Source organism: Macaca fascicularis, chromosome 4 (genome assembly GCF_037993035.2).
Source record: "Macaca fascicularis isolate 582-1 chromosome 4, T2T-MFA8v1.1".
NCBI classification, from domain to species: Eukaryota; Metazoa; Chordata; class Mammalia; order Primates; family Cercopithecidae; genus Macaca; species Macaca fascicularis.
Window position 1 is genome coordinate 140840741 of NC_088378.1, and position 23285 is coordinate 140864025.

Consider the following 23285-nt stretch of genomic DNA (forward strand, 5'->3'; position numbering starts at 1 on the left):
CTCCTCTCTGCATGGGGAGTTCATGCCCTTCCCCTGAACACGGTGACATGGATCTCGCCAAAGGTGGAGATGACACCATTCCTCCTCCCACAAACTTTTGCTATAGAGCAACTGGAGAACGTTCCACCCACACACAGGACCGGGAGCTGACAACCAAGGAGGGGAGGAGCAATACTCCAGCTTTCTCTACTTGTAATAAGTTCTCCCCATTGGCATAATCTTGTTCATAGTCTCAAAATTATTTAAACTGCTAGTATATCTTTAGTGGCATATTTATCTATCATAATGTTATTTTATTCTTAATTACCATTCCCTGTTTTATTTCTCCGTCCAAAATAAAACAGCTGCTTTTGATCGGCTGGGCCCTCAGCAGTGGCAGCTGCCAGGTCAGCCTTGGTGAGTGGCGACTCAGTTGCTGTGCCCATGCAGTGTCCATCGCAGCCCCCACGGCTACTTTGTGCAGGGACTCCATGAGCAAGCCCTGTGCGCTGCTTTTGCTTTACAGGAAACTTGACGCAGGTTGGTGTCCAGTGAAGAAAACCCAGGTGCATGGAAAGGAGAGGAGGATCTCAGGGCTGTGAGTGATCTGCAAAAGGAAGCGCATGGACCACCAGGTGGCGCCGCTGCGCTGCTCCTGCTCCCAGAAGGTGAATGCTCAGGACGAGTTTTGAGGTGGAGAGGGATGTCATTGCTCATCCTCCAGGTTCAAAGTAAAAACCTTCCAGCCAATCTTGGCCGCGCGTTCTGGTGTAGCGAGCGGGCTCGGAAGTGCTCACCGCTGCTGTCATGGTTCGTTTGCTAAACTGCATCGTCGCTGTGTCCCAGAACATGAGCACTGGCAAGAACGGGGACCTGCCCTGGCCGCCGCTCAGGAATGAATTTAGGTATTTCCAGAGAATGACACAGACTCTTCAGTAGAAGGTAAAGAGAATCTGGTGTTACGTGTAGGAAGATCTGGTTCTCCGTTCCTGAGAAGAATCGATCTTTAAAGGATAGAATTAATTTAGTTCTCAGCAGAGAACTCAAGGAACCTCCACAAGGAGCTCATTTTCTTGCCAGAAGTCTGGATGATATCTTCAAACTTACTGAACAACCAGAATTAGCCAATAAAGTAGAGATGATTTGGACAGTTGGTGGCAGTTCTGTTTATAAGGAAGCCATGAATCACCCAAGCCATCTTAAACTATTTGTGACAAGGATCATGCGGGACTTTGAAAGTGACACGTTTTTCCAGGAATTGATTTGGAAAAATATAAACTTCTACCAGAATACCCAGGTGTTCTCTCTGATGTCCAAGAAGAGAAAGACATTAAGTTCAAATTTGAAGTATATGAGAAGAATGATTAATATGAAGGTGTTTTCTGGTTTATTTTAAGTTGTTCCCCCTCCCTCGGGAAAAAAAATATATATTTTTACATGAGAAGAAAAAGACTTTTGTTGACTTTGGATCTATGAATAATCATTTCTAAGCAACGTGTTTTTATTCTGCACTAGTCTTGAATATATCAGATACCATTTATGAAACATTCTTGCTATAACTAAGTGCCTCTGCAAGCCCCCAACTGAGTCCCCGCACCTGCTACAGTGACCTGCCATTCCACACCCATCACATATGGGACTCTGGCCAGTCCTTGACATTGTCGGGCTTTTCAAACGTTGGTAGTATTTATTAAAGATGAAGATGCACATACCCTGGGACTGAGCAGTTTCACTAGTGGGAAATACCAAAATCTTCCTACGTGTATATCTAGAGGTTTGTAGACAAATGTTGCAGCCTTGTTTGTAACAGTGAAAAACTGAAAACAACCTGGAATTCCAGTGATGGGAAAATGAATCTATTTCTGTCTTAGACTGGGGAAGCCAAAGCAGATTCCAAGCCTGAAATTTCAGTGAAAACAGTTTATTTGCTAGGTCTTACCAGAAAGCATCAATTGAGGTATGGAGAAATGGAACTGAGAAGGTAAGAAAACCAGTTTAAATGATGAGCAGGTTCTCATCGGTAACAAGCTCCATACTGCTGAGATACGGGGAAACAGAGGGGAGAAAGCTGGAGTATTGATCCTCCCCTCCTTGGTTGTCAGCTCCCTGTCCTGTGTGTGGCTGGAACGTACTCCAGCTGCTCTATAGCAAGTCCCAGGTGTTTGCAGTAATAAGCTGCTGGCATGCATGGGAACCATGAATGGCAAACACTTAAAGCAATTCCATGTTTAAGTATATAACCTCTTCATATCTTTTTTTTTTTTTTTTTTTTGACAGAGTTTCGTTCTTGTTACCCAGATGGAGTGCAATGGCGTGACCTCAGCTCACTGCAACGTCCGACTTCCCGGGTTCAAGCGATTCTCCTGCCTCAGGCTCCTAAGTAGATGGGACTACAGGTGTGCACCACGACACCAGCTAATTTTGTGTTTTTGGTGTAGACGAGGTTTCACCATGTTGGTCAGGCTGGTCTCGAACTCCTGACCTCAAGTGATCCTCCTGCCTCAGCCTCCCAAAGTGCTGGGATTACAGGCGTGAGCCACCGCACCTGGCAGATCTTTATTATTTTTATGTAGTAAAAAGTATAAAGCCACACATGGTTTATTTGAAATATTTTATGGTTTAAAAAAATACAGAAGCAGGAAATCCAAATCTAAGTTCAAGTGAGGGATTGTGGTAGTTTGAACCAGAAGGTTGCATGTAGTAAGAAACTGTGATTTTTTTTTTTTTTCATTAAGAAGTCTTTATTGGGTTATAGTCACTTTGACCCTCCCACCAAATTAAGGGGAAAGAAACAAAAAACAAAAATAAGAAATTCCAGTAAAAGAGCCCCTCGAGATTTCATAAACTACAAACTAAAGCTGCTAGTTAATAAGGAAATGGCAGAATTTTCAGAGCTGTATAATACAAAAATTCCTGTAATTTAAGCAGATGTTTTCCTCAATGACAAATCTTCCAACACAATGTGAAGTTATGCTACTCGGATATTTGTAGCAAAACTGTTATTTTTTTTTATTTTTTTTTTTTTACAAAAACAAAAGCAAGGGACCATGAAAAAAAAAAGTATTTGTTCCTCATGGCCTACGAGTATACAAATTTTTTAGCAATTTAAAAGGGTAACTATGAGAGCCTGACATTTTTCTATACCCCGCCTATTCTGCCTCTCTATTTGTAGGATTTGTAAATGAAAGTAACATCTTATGAGCAGAGGTCTCATCTATCTCCCACTCTCTCCAACTAATCCTACTAATTTTCTCTCATCTTGCTGAGCATCCTCCATGAACAGCATTGCAAGTTGGTTTCAAAAATAGAAAAGAAAAAAGAAAGAAAGTTTTACAAGGGTTTTGTTGGTTAATTACCAGTGGAGTCAGTCCACCAGTAGTTTGATTTCATTGGCTAGCAGCTGGTTCATGTTGAACAGGCCCCCTGGGAGCTTGGTGAGCAGCTCTCGCTCCGTGCTTTCAGGGTCGCTGTCAACAGAGCTGGAACTTGCACTCATGTTGTCAACAGCAGTGCTGGCTGGGGGACCCAGCTCCGGCTCACTAGTCTCACTGGCAGTGGACACCACGGAGAGCAGGGACATACGCCGGGTGAGCCGGCCAGAGGGTAGAAGGAAGGCGGCATAGTCTGCTATGATACCAGCTACATCTAGATTACAAGCCTTATCAAAGGCAATGAAACCTACATTTGCATTGGCCTCACAGACGCAGAAGGAGCCGTCATCTTTCATCAACAGGTCAATGCCACATCCATCCATCCCCAGGATATTAGACACCTGGATAGCTAGCTGCTTCCCTTGTTCACTCAATGAGCACATCATCCCCACACCACCTAATGAGCAGTTGCTTTGCATTCTCCCATCTGTTGAACAACGTAACATGGTGCCAAACACACGGCCTCCCACGACAATGACACGTACATCCCGTCCATGAGACTCTTTAACATACTTCTGAAACAGGTATGGTGCTTCATGGCGAATAAGATGGCTTAGATCAGCCAAATGGTGCTTATCTCGAGCCAAGAAAACAGCTTTACCTCTATGACCCCACGTATTCTTTACTACCATTGGAAACTCCAGTACTTCTGCTTCATCAATCATGTTAGCAAAATTTTCATGGCCACCATAAGAGAAAGTATCTGGCAGAGGAACACCATGGCCAGCTAACTCTTGAAATGTCCAGAACTTATTAACGCAGTTCAGGATGGCTTGAGGTCGGTTCATTAACCGGCATCCCATCTTCTCTAGATGGCACAAAACAGTGATGTCATTATCACTCTGCACCCAAGGGGTTGGTACTCTGACTACCACCACTTGTGGGTAGGCACTGATTAGCTCTCCATTGATCCGCAGACCCAGGTTTCCTTGCTCGATTGTCAGCACCACCTCATCCATCACCACAGCCCTAAAGTCCAGGTCCTCCTCACAACATTTGGCCTTCAGCACTCGTAAAATCTCTTTTTGAGGATAGTCTTCCCTGATGCGATGATCTGTCAAAAACCACAACTTGGCAGCCACAGAACTACACAACTTGATTAGCGTGTGCTTCCTTGCCTGGATTATTTCCTCTTGGATGTAATGTCAGTTGATTATGGAAGATGAACAGCCAGATAAAGAAGTCTGGAAGAGTCCTGAGCACAGGGTCTTCTGTCCCGGAGTTGGAGTGCACCGCCCTCCTAGCAGTTGGAAGCAGCCCACGAATCCATAAACCCGGAAGCTCCAGAAACTGTGATTTAAGATATATTTTAAAATTGGAAGTAGCAGGATATTCTGATGGAGTTTGACTTTGGTTTGGGGCCCACTGAGTTTGAGATGCCTTTGAGAAATGAAGGAAGAAGAGAGAGAATAAAAGAAAAACTGGCCAGGCTCAGTGACTCACGCCTGTAACACATTGGCTCAGCATTTTGGGAGGCAGAGACAGGCAGATCCCTTGAGACCAGCTTGGGCAACATGGTGAAGCCCCATCTCTCCAAAAAATAGAAAAATTGGCTGGGCGTTGTGGCGCCCACCTGTAGTCCCATCTGCTCAGGGGCTGAGGTGGATGAATTGAGCCCGCGCGGTCACGGCTGCAGGGAGTTGTGACTGCACCACTGCACTCCAGCCTGGGTGACAGAAGAGACCCTGTCTCAAAAAGAAAGCTGAAAACAATGGAAGCATGACTTAAGAATTCTAGAAAGAAAGTTATTTTCAACAGATAAATCTATATTCAGCCAAATAATCAAGGGTGAAGGTAAAATAATACATTTTTAGACAAGCAAAGAATCGGGGGTTACCTCCATGGACCCTTTCTTGGGAAGCTATTGGAGAAAACACTCCAGCAAAATGAAGGAGGAGACAAACCAGAGAATGACACGGATCCAGCAAATAGGATCCAACACAGGCAATATTCCAGCTAAGGAGCTGGCTTAAAAAACAAACAAACAAACAAAAGTAGAAATATTGATAGGTTAACTGGGTGGAATGGCTCATGCCCGCGTCCCAGCTACTCAGGAGGCTAAAAGCAAGAGGTTGGCTTGAGTCCAACATTTCCAGGTCAGCCTGGCCACCATAGTGAGATTCCCTTCTCTTAAAAATAATAATAGGTTATTGCCAGATTTGGGGCATTTGGAAAGAAATTCATTGAAGATAAAGCAAAAGTGAAAAAGACAAGAGGGAAGGCTGGTTAGGCAATCATTAATTCTAGGGCAGAAGGAAGTACAGGATAGGAAGTAAGAGCACAATACTCTGTTCTTCTCAACAATGAACAATATGTACATAGTCATAATGATGTGGTGACTGCTTAGCCCCTAACTCTGGTAACTACTTTGGGAAAAGTGAAGATAGTGATGGTGTAAGAGCTAAATCCTCATCTGTCATTCAAGAAATCACTTAAAATGTGTAAAATTATCAAGAAATGACTAAGTAGTTATGTGAGGAGAAAAACAGAAGACGTTGCTAAAAGAGTTGAAAGTCTTTGCTCTGGAGGATTGGGAGGGATGGGGCAGGGGATGGTTAGGATGCATTATAAACTGAAGAGGCTTTTTAAAATTATATGTATTAATATATGCACCTATTTGAAAAACTGAGAAAATAATAATTTGGAAAAACCCATGAAGGCAACTACCAGAAGGAAAAACTGAGAGAATGAAAAGTGCTTGTCTCTGGAAAGAACAAATGGCAGGATTGTTGCTTTCATTGTAAGACTTTTAGAGCCATTTGATTTTACTTAATCATTTTCATCTATTTCTTTAATAAAACAACTCTATCATAATAAAAAGTTACATTCATTCACAGAAAACAAACAAATAAACAAAAACCCTTCCTGCCCAGCCCATCTCATTCTCCCTGAATCCTCAGCGCTAATGAGGACTGTCTCCTTCTCACCTCCCTGGACTGGACTTTTTACCACTGGAAAGTGGATGTGATTTCCAGTTTCTGCATGTCCTAGTTTATTGTGCTGCCAGTAAAATAAAATCAAAATACATATTGAATAAATAATAAATAAAATAACCCATAGTAAGCAAAGGTTTACAATCTATTTTTTGGAGTCAAGATCTCATTCTGTGGCCTGGGCTGGAGACCAGTGGTGCGATCATAGCTCACTGCAGCCTTGAACCCATAAGCTCAAGGGATCTTCCCATCTCAGCCTTCCCAATACCTGCGAATACAAGCGCCCACCACCGGGCCCAGCTAAGTTTACTTATTTTTATATCTTTTAGTGATGAGGGTCTCACAATGTTGTCCAAGCTGGTCTCCAACTTCTAATCTCAAGCAATCCTCTTGCCTTAGCATCCTGAACTGCTGGGATTACAGGGGTGAGCTGTCATGCCTGGCTTGTAATTGACTAACACCATCAAGGTTTCCTTCTCCAAGTGTGGACACAGCAGCAGACGCCCCTTGTCTCTTGGGTCAGGACACTGGGTAGAGTGGAATAGCAGGACAACAAAGTCACTGTAGAAAGTGCCCATGCGGAAGAGGTCCAGCAGGAAGGGCCAACTGTCCCAGGGCCACCATATTTAGGGATAACTCCTCTTTCTGGGCAGGACTGTTCTGTGATTACTTTTGTATTCGCGATAGTTCTGAAGTCGTAGGATGATGAGACTCGAGACTGGCTGGGATTTGTTTTCAAAAAACCATCTCCAGGATTTGTTGATCTTTTGAATGGTTTTTAGTGTTGCAATTTCCTTCAGAACTTAACTCATTCTTAACATTTCACAGTCTACTTTCAGTTACTAATGTACTAGTACCCATAAATATAGAAATATTGCAATCATTTATCCTCTGCAAAATGTCCATCTTTTATGGTATAGATATTATATGGAATATATCTACATAGGTTGTAAGTCCCAAGATAAAAAACTTTTTCTTGTCTTTAAACAGTTCTATGCATGTAAAGTAAGAATAAATGAGGTGAGCAAGATAGCCTTTTGCTCAGTATTTACCATTTTTGATCATCTTCATCTTTTCTGATCATCTCATTTTCCAGCTGGTATCATTTGTCTCTAGTCTGAAGAATTTTCTTTACCAGTTGTTATTGTACAGATCTGCTGGCGAGAAATTCTCTTAATTTTCTTTTACCTGAAATATCTCCTTATTTGCCTATCCTTGAAGGACATCTATGCTGGATATAGAATTCTTAGTTAACCTTTTTGTCCTCCAGCACTTTAAAGACGTTATTCTACTTTCTTTTGTTTCTATGGTTTCTAATAAGAAGACATGGGTCAGGACAAGAGGAACAGAGAAACCAGAACTGGGAAAATAACATGGTAGACCTAAAACTTGTCATATCAATAATGACAAAAACCTATATGAATCAACACTCTAATGAAGGGCAAAGATTGTGTGACTTGGTTTAAAAAAATATGGAATCCAACCATATGCTCTTTCCAGACATGCACTTTGTTTGCTTGTCTGTTTTAATTTAACTTTTATTTTTAGTTACGGGGCACATGTACAGGTTTGTTACATAGGTAAACTTGTGTCATGGGGTTTTGTTGTACAGATTATTTCCATACCCATTAGTACTCACCCAAGTATTAAGCCTTAGTAGGCATTAGCTATTTTTCCTGATCCTCTCCCTCCTCCCACCCTCCACCCTCAAGTGGACCCCAGTGTGTGTTGTTCCCCCCTACGCACCCATGTATTCTCATCATTTAGCTCCCATTTATAAGTGAGAATATGTAGTATACAGTTTTCTCTCCCTGCGTTAGTTTGCTAAGAATAATGGCCTCCAACTCCATCCCTGTTCCTGCAAAGAACATAATCTCATTCTTTTTATGGCTGTATAGTATTCTATGGTATATATGTGCCACAGTTTCTTTATCCAGTCTACCATTATGGGCATTTAGGTTGATTCCAAGTCTTTGCTATTGTGAATAGTGCTTCAATAAACATATGTGTACATATAAGATATGCACTTTTTAAAATTTAATTTATTTTATTTTACTTTAAGTTCCAGGATACATGTGCAGAATGTGCAGGCTTGTTACATACGTGTAGTCTGCCATGGTGGTTTGCTACACCCATTCACTCGTCCTCTAAGTTCCCTCCCCTCACTCCTGACTCCCCAACAGGCCCTGGTGTGTGTTGTTCCTCTCACTGTGTCCGTGTGTTCTCATTGTTCAACTCCCACTTAGGAGTGAGAACATGCGGTGTTAGGTTTTCTGTTCCCATGTTAGTTTGCTGAGGATGATGACTTCCAGCTTCATCCATGGTTCTGCAAAGGACATGAACCCATTCCTTTTTATGGCTGTGTAGTATTCCATGGTGTATATCTACCACATTTTCTTTACCTAGACTATCATCGATGGGCATGTGGGTTGGTTTCATGTCTTTGCTATTGAATATAGCACTTCAATAAACATACGTGTGCATGTGTCTTTATAGTAGAATGATTCATATTCCTTTGGGTGTATACCCAGTAATGGGATTGCTAGGTCAAATAGTATTTCTGGTTGTAGATCTTTGAGAAATGGTCACACCATCCTTCACAATGGTTGAACTCTTTTACATGAAATGAAATGAAATGAAATGAAATGAAATGAGACCAATAGAAGGACCGGGCATGGTGGCTCATGCCTGTAATCCCTGCATTTTGGGAGGCTGAATGGGATTATCTCTTGAGTTCAGGAGTCTGAGACCAGCCTGATAGTGAGACCTCATGTCTACCAAATAAAAATAATTTTAAAAGAAAAAAGATCAATAGATAGGAAAGGAAGAAACAATAGTCTTTCTTTGTCACCAGCTTCATTGCATATGTAGAAAACACTAGGAGATTCTGAAAAAGTCTCTGGAATTGATCATTGAATTTGCAAAATAATTCATAAAATATATGTAAAAAGTCACTTCGATGAACACAAAAAGATAGCAAACAATACTAGTCATCTAAGAAGTGCAAATTAAAACCACAACGAGAAACCATCACCCATCACCTAGAATAGGTCAAGTTAAAAAGACATATGATAAGTCTAAATACTGTCAAGAATATGGAAAAAATAGGAATGTCTGATATTGCTGGTAGGAATGCAAAAAATGTGGCAGCCAAGTTGTAAAGCAGTATGGCAATTTCTTATACAGCTACCCATCCATTACCACATGACCCAGCAATTCCACAAATATGCATTTATCCAAAAGAAATAAAAATGTAAGCCCACACTTGTAAGCAGTTATTTCTAGTGGCTTCATTAATAACAAACCCTAGCTGGAGTAATCCACATGTCAATCAACTACAGAATAGAGAAACCAATGCATAAACTGGGATTCCAGCAATACTCAGCAGCTGCTCAGCAACAAAAATGAGTGGATGGCATCATCTCAAACATCGTTATGCTAAGGGAGAGACCAAACAAAGGACTACACAACATACGATTCCATTAAATTCTAGAAATTTCACTATTGCAGTGACAGAAAACAGAGCAGTGGTTGAATGAGGGGAAGGGGTGAGGGAGGGAGGCAAGGATTAAATAGAAAGGGGCATAAAGAAAGTTTTTAGGGAAAAGAAACTGTTCTCCACAGTGCCACAGTTCAGGAGTAACTGGGTGGTGGGAACTAAGGGGAGAGGAGGGTGTGAGGGATGAGGGCAGAGGGAAGGGCTGGGGAAGCAGGAGGTGAGGACAAGGAGCAGGGGAAAGGACTCCAAAGCAGTGGAGGAGCCTAGCAGGGGGTTCTCTGCATTCGGTGTTTCTCTACTGGGCAGTGTGGTAGTTACATGACTATAAATAATTACCAATATTCACCAAAAAGCGCAGCTAAAACTGGTGAATTTTATTACACGTAAATGCCCTAACAAGCAAAAAAAAAAAAAAAAAAAAAAAAAAAAAAAGGCCGGGGGAGGCAAAAATAAAGACATTTTTTGATCATCAAAACCATAAAATTCATTTCCCAGGGCTCCTGTACTACATTTAATTTTAAAGAAAATTCTTCAGGGTGAAGGGAAATGATACTAGATGGTGACCCAGATACACAGAAAGGAATAATTAACAACAGAAATGATGCACACACACGTGTCACATTCACACTCATTTTCTTAATTTCCTGAAGACATATGGCTGCTTGTGTGAAACAAAAACTATTACACTGTACCATTGACTTTATAATATAGATTGATATAATATATAAAACTGTAATAGCATAATGGTAGGTTAAATGAAACTACACTGTTACAAGTATCCTTTATTTTGCCCGATGTAGTTTAATAGAACCTGAACTTCACTGTGAAAAGTCAAGGAATCGGGTTTCCATTCTTACAACAATAAAAAACTAGTGTAAAGAAATATAGCTAAAAGTCACTAGGAGAATTAAAACCATAAACTAAAAACTGTTTATTTGACACATAAGAAAGTAGCAAAGGAGGAACAGAAACAAAAAGATATGAGACAAATTGAAAACAAATAGCAAATTGTAGACCAAAATCCCGCCATAGTAAGGAAAGAAATGACAGGACTTTGCTCACATTAGCTGAACTGCTGAGCACTGTGGGGAGAACAGACATGGGCAGGAGGTGAGGGACAGTGTTAGTGCCACAATTCAGGAGTGACAGGGTGGCCGGGACTAAGTGGGGGGAGGTGTGAGGGATGAGAGGGGCAGAGAGAAGGGCTGGAGAAGCAGGAGGTGAGGAAAAGGAGAGAGGAAAGAATTCTAAAGCAGTGGAAGAGCCTAGCAGGGGGTTCTTTGCATTCGGTATTCAATACATTTTGTTGGACTTCCTAAAAGCTAACTGGCTCCTTATGATTTTAAAAAACAGTTACAAAAATATCGAGAGTCCAGATAAAATATGCACACTGCTTAGATGCTCATAGTTCAGGAAAACAGGCATGGAGCACTCCCAACTTTGAGGTGATGACTATAGGCTCCCGGTTGCAATAGACAGTAACAAACTCTGCTTCTTTGTGTTCAGGAGATGTTCTGGACTCACACAGAGAAACTCGGGCTAGGGAATGAAGGTAATGTAAAGGCAACAACCCAGAGGCACAGATCCATAGTCTGGGAAAGTAAAACTTAGGAGCTTTGTAATGCTGTTTTGACACAGGTCTTTTACAAATTGGAATTCTAATCATTCAGGGATTACCAACATCGTGCTACCTACTGTATTAATAAACGAAAAGGAAACTGGTCTCTATGAGAATCTCTACGTGGTGCCTTCAGACAAAACTTCACCAGGTTTAGAGAGAAAACCCCTGTCTCTACACCTCCATTCCCAGGGCGAGCTCACTCTCTGGCATCAAGTTCCCCGTGGTGAGTTTCCCTGCACAAAGGTCCAAGGGGAGAGGTAGGAGTGGGAGGCAGGGGGTCCAGTTCAGGGTCGGGGATTCCAGGACGAGTAGGGAAGGGGAAGGGGCTGCGTGCAGCCTGGGGGTCTCTCCCTGGTTTCCACAGACAGATACTTGTCCAGGACTCAGGCAGACAGTGTGACAAAGAGGCTTGGTGTAGGAGAAGAGGGATCAGAACGAAATCCTGATCCCTCTGGGGCTCTCAGGTTCTCGGGCCTTATCTGCACTGGGGAGGCGCAGAGTTGGGGATTCCCCACTCCCCTAGTTTCACTTCTTCTCCCAACAGTGTCGGGTCCTTCTTCCAGGATACTCGTCACGCGTCCCCAGTTCCCACTCTCATTGGGTGTCGGATGTCTAGAGAAGCCAATCAGCGTCGCCGCGGTCTCAGTTCTAAAGTCCCCACCCGCCCATCCGGACTCAGAGTCTCCTCAGACGCCGAGATGCGGGTTATGGCGCCCGGAACCCTCCTCCTGCTGCTCTCGGGGGCCCTGGCCCTGACCGAGACCTGGGCCGGTGAGTGCTGGGCCGGGAGGGAAAAGGACTCGGCGGGAGGGGCGAGGGGACCGCAGGCGGGGGCGCAGGGCCCGGGGAGCCGGGCGGGGAGGAGGGTCGGGCGGGTCTCAGCCTCTCCTCGCCCCCAGGCTCGCACTCCTTGAGGTATTTCGGCACCACAGTGTCCCGGCCCGGCCGCGGGGAGCCGCGCTTCATCGCCGTGGGCTACGTGGACGACACGCAGTTCGTGCGGTTCGACAGCGACGCCGAGAGTCCGAGGATGGAGCCGCGGGCGCCGTGGATGGAGCAGGAGGGGCCGGAGTATTGGGAAGAGGAGACACGGATCGCCAAGGCCCGCGCACAGACTGAGCGAGGGAACCTGCGGACCGCGCTCCGCTACTACAACCAGAGCGAGGGGGGTGAGTGACCCCGGCCCGGGGCGCAGGTCACGACCCCTCCCCACCCCCGACAGACGGCCCGGGTCTCCCCGAGTCTCAGGGTCCGAGATCCGCCCCGAGGCCGCGGGAACCGCCCAGACCCTCGACCGGAGAGGGCCCCAGGCTCCTTTACCCGGTTTCATTTTCAGTTGCCGCCAAAGTCCCCGCGGGGTGGTCGGGGCGGGGCGGGGCTCGGTGGGCGGGGCTGACCGCGGGGGCGGGGCCAGGGTCTCACACCCTCCAGAAGATGTGTGGCTGCGACCTGGGGCCGGACGGGCGCCTCCTCCGCGGGTATTACCAGTCCGCCTACGACGGCAGGGATTACATCTCCCTGAACGAGGACCTGCGCTCCTGGACCGCTGCGGGTGAGGCGGCTCAGAACACCCAGCGCAAGTGGGAGGCGGCCGGTGAGGCAGAGCAGCGGAGAGCCTACCTGGAGGGCCGGTGCGTGGAGTGGCTCCGCAGATACCTGGAGAAGGGGAAGGAGACGCTGCAGCGCGCGGGTACCAGGGGCACTGGGGAGCCTTCCCCATCACCTCTAGATCTCCCTGGATGGCCTCCCATGAGGAGGGGAGGAAAATGGGATCAGCGCTAGAATGTCGCCCTCCCTTGAATGGAGAATGGCATGAGTTTTCCTGATTTCCTCTGAGGGCCCCTCTGCTCTCTAGGACAATTAAGGGATGACGTCTCTGAGGAAATGGAGGGGAAGACAGTCCCTGGAATACAGATCAGGGGTCCCCTTTGACTCCTGCAGCAGCCTTGGGCACCGTGAATTTTTCTCTCAGGCCTTGTTCTCTGCCTCACACTCAATGTGTTTGAAGGTCTGATTCCAGCTTTTCTGAGTCCCTCGGCCTCCACTCAGGTCAGGACCAGAAGTCCCTGTTCCTCCCTCAGAGAATAGAACTCTCCAAGGAATAGGAGATTATCCCAGATGCCTGTGTCCAGGCTGGTGTCTGGCTTCTGTGCTCCCTTCCCCACCCCAAGTGTCCTGTCCATTCTCAGGGTGGTCACATGCGTGCTGCTGGAGTGTCCCATGAGAGATGCAAAGCGCCTGAATTTTCTGACTTTTCCCATCAGATCCCCCAAAGACACACGTGACCCACCACCCCGTCTCTGACCATGAGGCCACCCTGAGGTGCTGGGCCCTGGGCTTCTACCCTGCGGAGATCACACTGACCTGGCAGCGGGATGGGGAGGAGCAAACTCAGGACACCGAGCTTGTGGAGACCAGGCCAGGAGGAGATGGAAACTTCCAGAAGTGGGCAGCTGTGGTGGTGCCTTCTGGAGAAGAGCAGAGATACACGTGCCATGTGCAGCATGAGGGGCTGCCGGAGCCCCTCACCCTGAGATGGGGTAAGGAGGGGGATGAGGGGTCATGTCTGTTCTCAGGGGAAACAGGAGCCCTTCTGGAGCCCTTCAGCAGGGTCAGGGCCCCTCACCTTCCCCTCCTTTCCCAGAGCCATCTTCCCAGTCCACCATCCCCATCATGGGCATTGTTGCTGGCCTGGCTGTCCTAGCAGTTGTGGTCACCGGAGCTGTGGTCGCAGCTGTGATGTGGAGGAGGAAGAGCTCAGGTAGGGAAGGGGTGAGGAGTGGGATCTTGCTTTTCTTGTCCTCTGGGGGTTTCAAGCTCAAGGTAGAAGTGTTCACTGCCTCATTCCTGGGAAGCAGCATCCACACAGGGGCTAACCCAGCCTGGGACCCTGTGTGCCAGCACTTACTCTTTTGTGCAGCACATGTGACAATGAAGGACGGATGTATCACCTTGATGATTATGGTATTGGGGTCCTGATTCCAGCATTCATGAGTCAGGGTAAGGTCCCTGCTAAGGACAAACCTTAGGAGGACAGTTTGCCCAAGACACATAGCTGCTTTCCTCCTGTTTCCTGATCCTGCCCTGGGTCTGCAGTCATAGTTCTGGAAATTTCTCTTGGGCCCAAGACTAGGAGGTTCCGCTAAGATCTTGTGGCCCTGCTTCCTCCCAGTCCCCTCACAGGATATTTTCTTCCCACAGGTGGAAAAGGAGGGAGCTACTCTCAGGCTGCGTGTAAGTGGTGGGGGTGGGAGTGTGGAGGAGCTCACCCATCCCGTAATTCCTCCTGTCCCACGTCTCCTGCGGGCTCTGACCAGCTCCTGTTTTTGTTCTACTCCAGCCAGCAACAGTGCCCAGGGCTCTGATGTGTCTCTCACAGCTTGAAAAGGTGAGATTCTTGGGATCTAGAGTGGGGGACGGGGGGGCAGAGGGGAAAGGCCTGGGTAATGGAGATTCTTTGATTGTAACGTTTCGAGTGTGTGGTGGGCTGTTAAGAGTGTCATCACTTACCATGACTGACTTGAATTTTTTTGTTCATGACTTGTTTTCTGTAGCCTGAGACAACTGTCTTGTGTGGAACTGAGAAGCAGGATTTCTTCACGCCTCCCTTTTGAAGAGACTCTGGCATCTCTTTCTGCAAAGGCATCTGAATGTGTCTGTGTCCCTGTCAGCATAATGTGAGGAGGTGGAGAGACAGCCACCCCCGTGTCCACCGTGACCCCTGTTCCCATGCTGACCTGTGTTTCCTCCCCAGTCATCTTTCCTGTTCCAGAGAGGTGGGGCTGGATGTCTCCATCTCAGTCTCAACTTTATGTGCACTGAGCTGCAACTTCTTACTTCCCTGCTGAAAATAAGAATCTGAATATAAATTTGTTTTCTCTAATATTTGCTATGAGAGGTTGATGGATTAATGAAATAAGTCAATTCCTAGAATTGGAGAGAGCAAATAAAGACCTGAGAACCTCCACAATCCACATGTTCGCTGTGCTGCATCTGTTGCAGGTGGGGGTGGAGAAGGCTGTGAGGAGCCCAGTGTGAACTGGGCCTGTGCCTAGTTGCTGTTCAGTTCTTCATGAGATTTAGGTGGTCAGTCCTCAGCTGGGTCACCTTCACTGCTCCGTCGTCCTTGTCCCATCAGTGGAAACTTGTCCAGCGGGAGCTGTGACCACAGAGGCTCAGACATCGCCCAGGGCTGCCCCTGCACGTGGGGGTCTCTGTGCATTCTGAGACAAATGTTCAGAGCCATTCACCTCCTGCCCTGCTTCTAGAGCTTCTGTTCTGCTCTGCTCTCCTGCCCTCTCTCCTTGCCCTGGTTCTAGTGATCTTATTGCTGAATCCAATCCCAAATCATGAATCTATAAAGCAGAGTCTAATTTAGACTTATGTTTTTCTCTGAAATTGGACCCATCATCAAGGACTGTTCTTTCCTGAAGAGAGAACCTGGTTGTGAGCTGCAGTGTGCTGGGGTAGGGGGCACTGGGGGCGTTGCTGTAGAAAGGGAGATGGGGGAGGGAGGGCACACAAGCAGCACTGCTGAGAAAAACATAGGCGGCCTCTATCTCAGTGTGAGGGGACCTTGTGCTGAAGCTGCCACAAAACAGCACTTGGCCTGAGGCTATGTTAATAAAGATATTGCCTTTAGAATAGGGAGGTGCTCTACAGTGATCATTCATTCAACTGACCTTTGTCATTGGCCAGACATAGGACAGAATGGTTCTGATCTGGGGAACACCATTGAAGTAAAATCAGAAAAATCTCTGGCCTTTTGTAGCACATGTTCCAGTGGAAAGAGGCAGATGATAGATACACTATAACCAGAGTAAGGAAGGAAAGTGCTAGAAGGTGGTAAGTGCTGTGAGGCAGGTGATCCAGGATGTGGGCAGTGGGGACAGGGAAGGTGGCTGTTGTGCTGGGTAGCCAGTGTGTGCCTTGTTGCAAAGGTGAGTTGAGGAAGGATTGGAGGGACATGAGGATGTCTGGGGAAGTTCTTTCCAGGCAGAAGAACTTCCAGTCCAAATGCATTATAGCCGGAAGGTGTCTGTGTTCCCAGAAGAACAAGGAGGCCAGGAGGGCTGGACAGAGAGAAACTGAGGTGAGGTCAGAGGTGCGGCCAGAGCAGGTGGGCTTGAGGGGAATGGGGTTGGATCTGACCTTTGCTCTGAGCGGGATGAAGAGTCAGAGGACAGTTTTGAGCAGAAGAGGGCCATGATATAACTTCTCTTTTAAAATGACCTCTGACTGCTGTGCTGAGAACAGAATTGAGAGGTGAGGGACGAGGGAGGCAGAAGGAAAACAGTAGAAAGCGAGTGCAGTATTCCAGGCTGGAGATGTCGGTGACCTTGACTGGGAAGTGAGAAGGGGAAGGAGTGGGATGTGAGGGGATTCTGGATGCATTTGAAGATGAACTCACAGCATTTGCCAGTGGATTGTATCTGTGGTGTGAGAAAGACGAATGAAGGACACCCGTCGTTGTAAAATGAGTGAGTAGAAGGAAGGGTGGAGCTGCTGTCAGTGGAGATGGGGAGACTCTGGCAGGAGCATACTGAGGAGGGGGCATCACAGGCACTCAGTGGAGGAGATGTCTACTAGGAATGCAGGTGGGGGAGCTGGGGTGGAATTTGGACAGACAATTCCAGAGTTTAGAGGAAAGGAGAAATAGACTGGGCAGGAGAAATAGATTTAGGAGGTCACACCATATAAACGATACTTAAAACCTCAAGCATGGATGAGGGCACCAAGGGAGTGATTGACTGTGGAAAAGAATGAGGGCAAAGACTGAACCCTGGACCTCCAGTTGTAAGGGATGTGATCAGACCACATCCAGAGCAGAGTGCACAGTTCTGACCCCATATCTAGAGGACACTTAGACAAGGAACTTCTGTGTGTACAGGGATCACCCGGACGTGGTGCTGAGATCCAGGAAGTCTGGAGTGGAGCTACAGATTCTGTATTTATGACAAGGCTGGAGTTCATGTTGCTGTTCTCCAGATTACACTTGGAGTATCAAGAACACCAGGATCCCACGTGTCTGAGCATCAGCCTCACCTCTAGGGCTTGTTATATAAACGATTCCTTGGTCTTGTGCATAAAACTCTGAGACAGGGGTTCTGGGGAGTGGCCTGAGTATTTTCTAAGCCCCCACCAGCAATCATGTTGCTCAGCCAGATCGGGAACCACTGAGATCAGAGATCAGAGAGTGCCCAGGGTGGGTGGGTGGGGTGGGTTTTCAAACCCTGTTTAAAAGAGGATTTTTCTCACAGAAAGAAAAGGGAGGCTGTGTATCATCAGTTATGAGATGTGACATTCCCTGTTGTTCTCTCCACCATGGGGTGGACGCCAGGTAGAGAATTCAGGATGTGGCTCTTGCACAATGAACACCTGTGAATGCCGCTCTCTGACACTCGCCCACAGACTCATTTCCCACTCACTTCTTGGAGCAAACTATGGAAAACAAATTTCTGTAATGTACACATAAAGTCGTATATCTGGTATTGGGGGCTAGTTTTATTGTGGGGAAGGCCACAGAAGCAGGCTGGAACCTACACATCCAGGAACAGAATCCACAGGCCACCCTGGATCAGGCCCCTCCTGGGAACAACTGCCCCTGCTGCTGAGCACAGACGCCACTGCCCACACCTCTGACACCTGGTGCTGGACACTGGACCCTGAGGCCAGGACAGACGTCACTGCTGCACCTGGAAACTGGACATCACTACTGTCACTCAGTCATCTTTACTAAAATGTGTTCTGAACAGTCCCAGCCTCTCTGTCACCTCATTCTGGCCAGAGTCTGGTAGTGATATAGGAGATAAGAAGAAATTATTTAGACAGGTAGTGAGGGTACGGAAGGCTTTTAATGAAAAGCAGGCTCCAAATTATTTTCTTTTCTAACAAGGTGTAGCCTGTAATATCAAGCTTCAGACACAGACAAGTAAGCTGGAAGCTTGCACGGGTGAATGCTGGCAGCTGTGCCAATAGGAACAGGACACCTGGGACTGGGCATATTCACAATGGCAACTCCATCTTCCCTTCTCTTTGCCAGGCTCCTTCGTTACAGTAAGGAGCAGACAACATGGCACTTTACAGTAAGCAGACAGCATGGTGCCGGCCAAGTGGAAAGCCCATTTGCATAATAGGATGAGGGTGGGGTGAACAGCCTTCCACTTGCACTATGTAAATATCACACCTGGTCCAACCAACCTGTGGGCCCTACATAAATCAGACACCATCTCCTCAAGCCTGCCTGTAAAATCCGATGCATTCCCACTCCAGGCCAGAATTCCCTTTTGGGTGCCCCTCTCTCTCATAAGAAGAGAGTTGTTCCCCTTTGTCTTTCTTTTGCCTATTGAACTCTTTGCTCCTAAACTCACTTCTCGTGTGTCAGTGTCCTTAATCTTCTTGGCTTGAGATGACAAATCCTTAGTATTTACCTGAGACAATGACACCTCTCTGCAGGTGGTCATCAGACTGGTGAAGCTTAAGACTCATGTCCATGATCAACTGCAGGGGTGACTGGAATGCTGTCCTCATCCAGGGATGATGGTGGTGTCTATCTCCTCTCAATATTTTACATGTTGTAAACCAAAAATAAAAATCAAAACCACTCCCTCCCAACCATTTTAAAGGACACCCTCAGCCAGTGTGCTCAAAAGTTAACCTGAAAGACTGGCTTAAGCCATCATGGAAAGCAAGTGTTGAACATGCCTCATTATGCTCTCCTCCCTTTTGGAATTCAGGAAAAGCTGACCAGCATTTACCATCAACAGAGACCTTAAATCTGATCAGAAACATTTACAATCTATTCTCTCTGAAGCCTGGCACCTGGAGGCTTGATCTGCATGAGAAAATTTTGGACTCCACCACCTCTTATCATAACCCAGACATTCCTTTCTATTGATAACTCAACCAATTCCAATCAGAAAAATTAAAAATCTACTTATAACCCAGAAGCACTACCCCGCAACCCTTGCTTGCTTCAAATTGTTCCAATGTTTTGGACCGAACCAATGTATAGCTTAAATGTATTTGATTGATGTCACATATGTTCCTAAAATGTATAAAACCAACCTGTGCCACAACCACCTTGAGCACATGTTCTCAGGGTCTCCTGAGGACTGTGTCATGGGCTGTGGTCACTTATTTTTGGCTCAGAATAAATCTCTTCAAATATGTTACCGAGTTTGACTCTTTTCACCTACAGTGTGGAATTCTGGTGTAGTAAGAGGGTTCAAGTGCTGGAGTGTGAGGGGTGGGGAAAAGTGACAAATTTTAATTCTTGGAGCAGTGATCCAGGACGAGAACTTTATCTGGTACCTGGTAGACACACAGAGTGTCTGAATGAACCAGTGACTAATAAATAACATAGTTCTACCCATTCCCTTGAGGATAGGTTATTATGTGAAGTTTTGATCTATCCCAGTTCATACTCTAGATTATTGGAGTGGCATTCTGTGATAGTGAAATGATTATTCAAACAGCTTCCCTTGACTTTGTCTCTTATTAGGAGTAAAACACCCAGGTTTGTAAGATCTCCGAGGATCTGGGTCCACACCAGTGTTTTATATTAATATCTATATTTTCTTGTGTGTGGAAATATTTCTGGGGAGAGAATTTCTAACATTTATTGTTTTTTATGTGACACCCTCAAAGGCCTAAAAAATCCTAACTTCTAGGTTAGAGGTAGGGCCACTCCACGTCTGGACAATGAACAGCTTGTAGTAACCTGTGTTTAGTAGATTAGGGACATGAAATAAATGCTTACATTTTGTTTGTCTTTTCCTCTGGGACCTAAAAGATAGAGGTGTACTTGCTTACTCTTACTGTAAGTTTCTCTCTGTGGGATGGTGATGAGGTTTTTCTCCAACCAAATAACTTTCTGATTCTCTAACAGCAGCTGGGAGTCCTACAATTCGACTCCATTCTGACACTAACTACCTGGAGTTCACCTCAGGCTCCACAGGTGTAAGGGCTCAGTCCCACAAGACTGTCCTCAGTTCAGATGCAAGTCACAAGTATCGGGTACCAGGTCACCTGCACTTCTGTCTATCACGGCTGTAAAGTCAGGGGTCTCTCACCTCCCAAGGACTGATAATTCTTAAACTAACTCAAAGGACTCAGGAAGTTGCTTTAGCCATGTAAAGCTAAAAAAAAAAAAAAAAAAAAAAACCACACAGCCAAAAAGCATCTGAGACAGGTCTCAGTCAGTTTAGAAGTTTATTTTGCCGAGCTGAAGATGCACCTTGGAAACAGAGACACAAATCATTGTAGCATCTGTGCCCCGTGCTTTTTCCTAACAGGGTTTTGAGGACTTCGATATTTATAGGGGAAAGAGCAGCGAGAAGAGGAAAAAAACAGTCAACTATGCATTCATCTGGTGCTCAGTAAATCTGCATTTTACATAAGGTAAAGTAAATATCGGGTAGAAAAGTCACCGGGTGGTGAAGGGATGATGTCTAATCTTGTCTTTGTCCTGTACCTGTGAAGATAAGCTGTTAATTTACATTGTTGGGGGAAAGTCAACAAAACTCCATTTTAGAGTAAAGATGTTGGGGCCCACAAGGAATTATCTTGTGAGCAGTTTGTGAGGGAGGCCACCTGGGGAGATAGGTGGTCTTCTGTCTTTGCAGTTATTTGTTTAGGAACAAAAGAAAGGCAGTTTTTCCATCACTCAGTCTCCAAACTTAACTTTTCCCTTTGGTATAGTGAATTTGGAGTCCTGAAATTTTATTTTCCTTTCACACTCAGTATTGCAGTTTTTTTTATTGTTATAGCTTAAATCCCCACTTTTTTGGCACCCGGGACCGGTTTCATGGAAGACAGTTTTTCCATGGACCAGTGGAGGTGGCAGAAGGCAGAGGGAAATGGTTTTGGATGAAACTGTTGCAACTCAGATGATCAGGCATTAGTCTTTCATAAGGAGCATGCAACCTAGATCTCTCACTTGCAGAGCTCACAATAGGGTTTGTGCTTCTATGAGAATCTAATTCCGCCACTGATCTGACAGGAGGCAGAACTCCGGTGGTCATGCTCATGCTCTCTCGCCCACCGATCACCTCCTGCTGTGCGGTTTGGGTCCTACCAGGCCAGAAACTTGTACCAGTCCCCAGCCCGGGGGTTAGGGACCCCTGGTTTAAATTATGCCACTATAGCAGAACACCTGAGACTGGATAACTTATAACAAACAGAAATTTGTTTCATTCATAGTGTGGAGGATGGGAATTCCCAGATCAAGAGACTGTATCTGGTAGAAACAAAAGGGCAAGAGAGGGTGAGAGGTAGGGGGAAAAAGAGGTCAAACTCACAGCCTAAGGTCTTTTTATGATGAGCCTTAATCCATTAATGAAGGCAGAGCTCTGATGGTCCAATCACCTCTCAAAGGTCCCATTTCTTAAAAATGTTGCATTCAGGATGAAATATCCAACAGATGCTTATTTGGGGAAACATTCAAACCATAGCACTTATAAAGGATACAAATGAGCAGCCAGATGAAGAGGTGCACAGGGTAAGGTCTGGAAGGGCTCTGAGCACAGCAGCCTCTGTCCCCATGGAGATGGAGTTCACCACCCTCCCAGCACGTGGACACACGGATGTGCTCACCAATTGGGAAGCTCTCCGAAACCCAATCTTGAGGTTTCTATGTAAATTTCATTGTGTAGGCAAGATTAATTAAATCACCGGTCATTGTGTGACTGAACTCAACCTCAAGCCACTCTTTCCTTCTCAGACTTTAGGGATGGTGCTAAAAGTTCCAATCCTCTAATCACAACTTCGTGTTTCTAGCAACCAGCCCCCATTCTGAAGCTATCTAGGAGCCCCTCACCCCACAGTCATCTCATTGCCATATTGAAGTCATGTTTATCACTGAGGAGATTGCAAATGTTTTAGGACATGGTTGTTAGGAAACAGGGACAAAGACCAGATATTTTTATTGGACCACAGATCACACCCTGGTTTTGACCACATTATCTCTTTTTATAATATTTATTATTTTATTTTAGAGATAATCTCTTGCTCTGTTGCCCAGGGTAAAATGCAGTGGCACAAACATAACTCACTGTAACCTCAAATCCCTGGACTCAAGTGATCCTTCTGCCCTGGCCTCCTAAGTAGATAGCATTACAGGTGCACACCACCATGCCCAACTAATTTTTATATATTTTGTAGGAATGGGTCTCACTATTTTGCTCAGGCTGGTCTCAAACTCTTGGCCTTAAACAATGTTCCTACCATTGCCTCCCAAACTGATGGAATTACAAGCGTGAGCCACTGTGCCTGGCCAATCACAGATCTCCTATACTAGAAGAATCATAACATTGAAAAGATCCTGGCACATTACCAGGATCATCTTGGGTCACTAACAATTATCCTAGTACAGTCCAAAAATTGGAATAGTCTCAGCAACATATGGCTGCACCCTTTCAGGAATCTGGTGAAATCGATCTAAAAGACAATATCATCTCTTGCTCACACCTCTTTCGAGTAGTTCATGTAACATTGGATTTTCCTCATTACATAACCCAGGTGTTCATTCATTTACCCTCAGCTACTATTTCTCCTTCTCTTCATTTATAATTTTGGAAGGAACACTAGGTTCTGCTACTGTGCTGGCTTAAACTGCAGGGACCAATACTGTTCTAGCAAGTGTCTCCCGTCATCCATTCCAGTTCATAGAGGGGAGGGTTATGCAGGTAGAGAACTGGGTGGCTATCTGATCCCAGGCAATACAGCTGCATTCAGTGTTAGCCCCGACTTTGCCAGATGCAGTGAAGGCACAACCTTCTTCTACAGGCCCCTAGGAATTATTATATAAAGGACATAAAATA

At 45.7% G+C, this 23285-nt stretch overlaps 3 pseudogenes across 1 annotated transcript; 2 read left to right on the plus strand and 1 right to left on the minus strand.

The window, feature by feature from the left end:
* Window positions 1-786: 786 nt before the first annotated feature.
* On the plus strand, window positions 787-1363 carry LOC102138265 (dihydrofolate reductase-like; annotated as a pseudogene).
* Window positions 1364-3318: 1955 nt separating this feature from the next.
* LOC135970472 (beta-citrylglutamate synthase B pseudogene) lies at window positions 3319-6921 on the minus strand (annotated as a pseudogene).
* A 5219-nt stretch (window positions 6922-12140) lies between these two features.
* On the plus strand, window positions 12141-15433 carry LOC135970330 (class I histocompatibility antigen, Gogo-B*0101 alpha chain-like; annotated as a pseudogene). Its single transcript, XR_010586032.1, has 8 exons — window positions 12141-12234; window positions 12363-12632; window positions 12878-13153; window positions 13728-14003; window positions 14108-14224; window positions 14665-14697; window positions 14804-14851; window positions 15018-15433. The product of XR_010586032.1 is annotated as a class I histocompatibility antigen, Gogo-B*0101 alpha chain-like (transcript).
* The last annotated feature ends 7852 nt before the right edge of the window (window positions 15434-23285 follow it).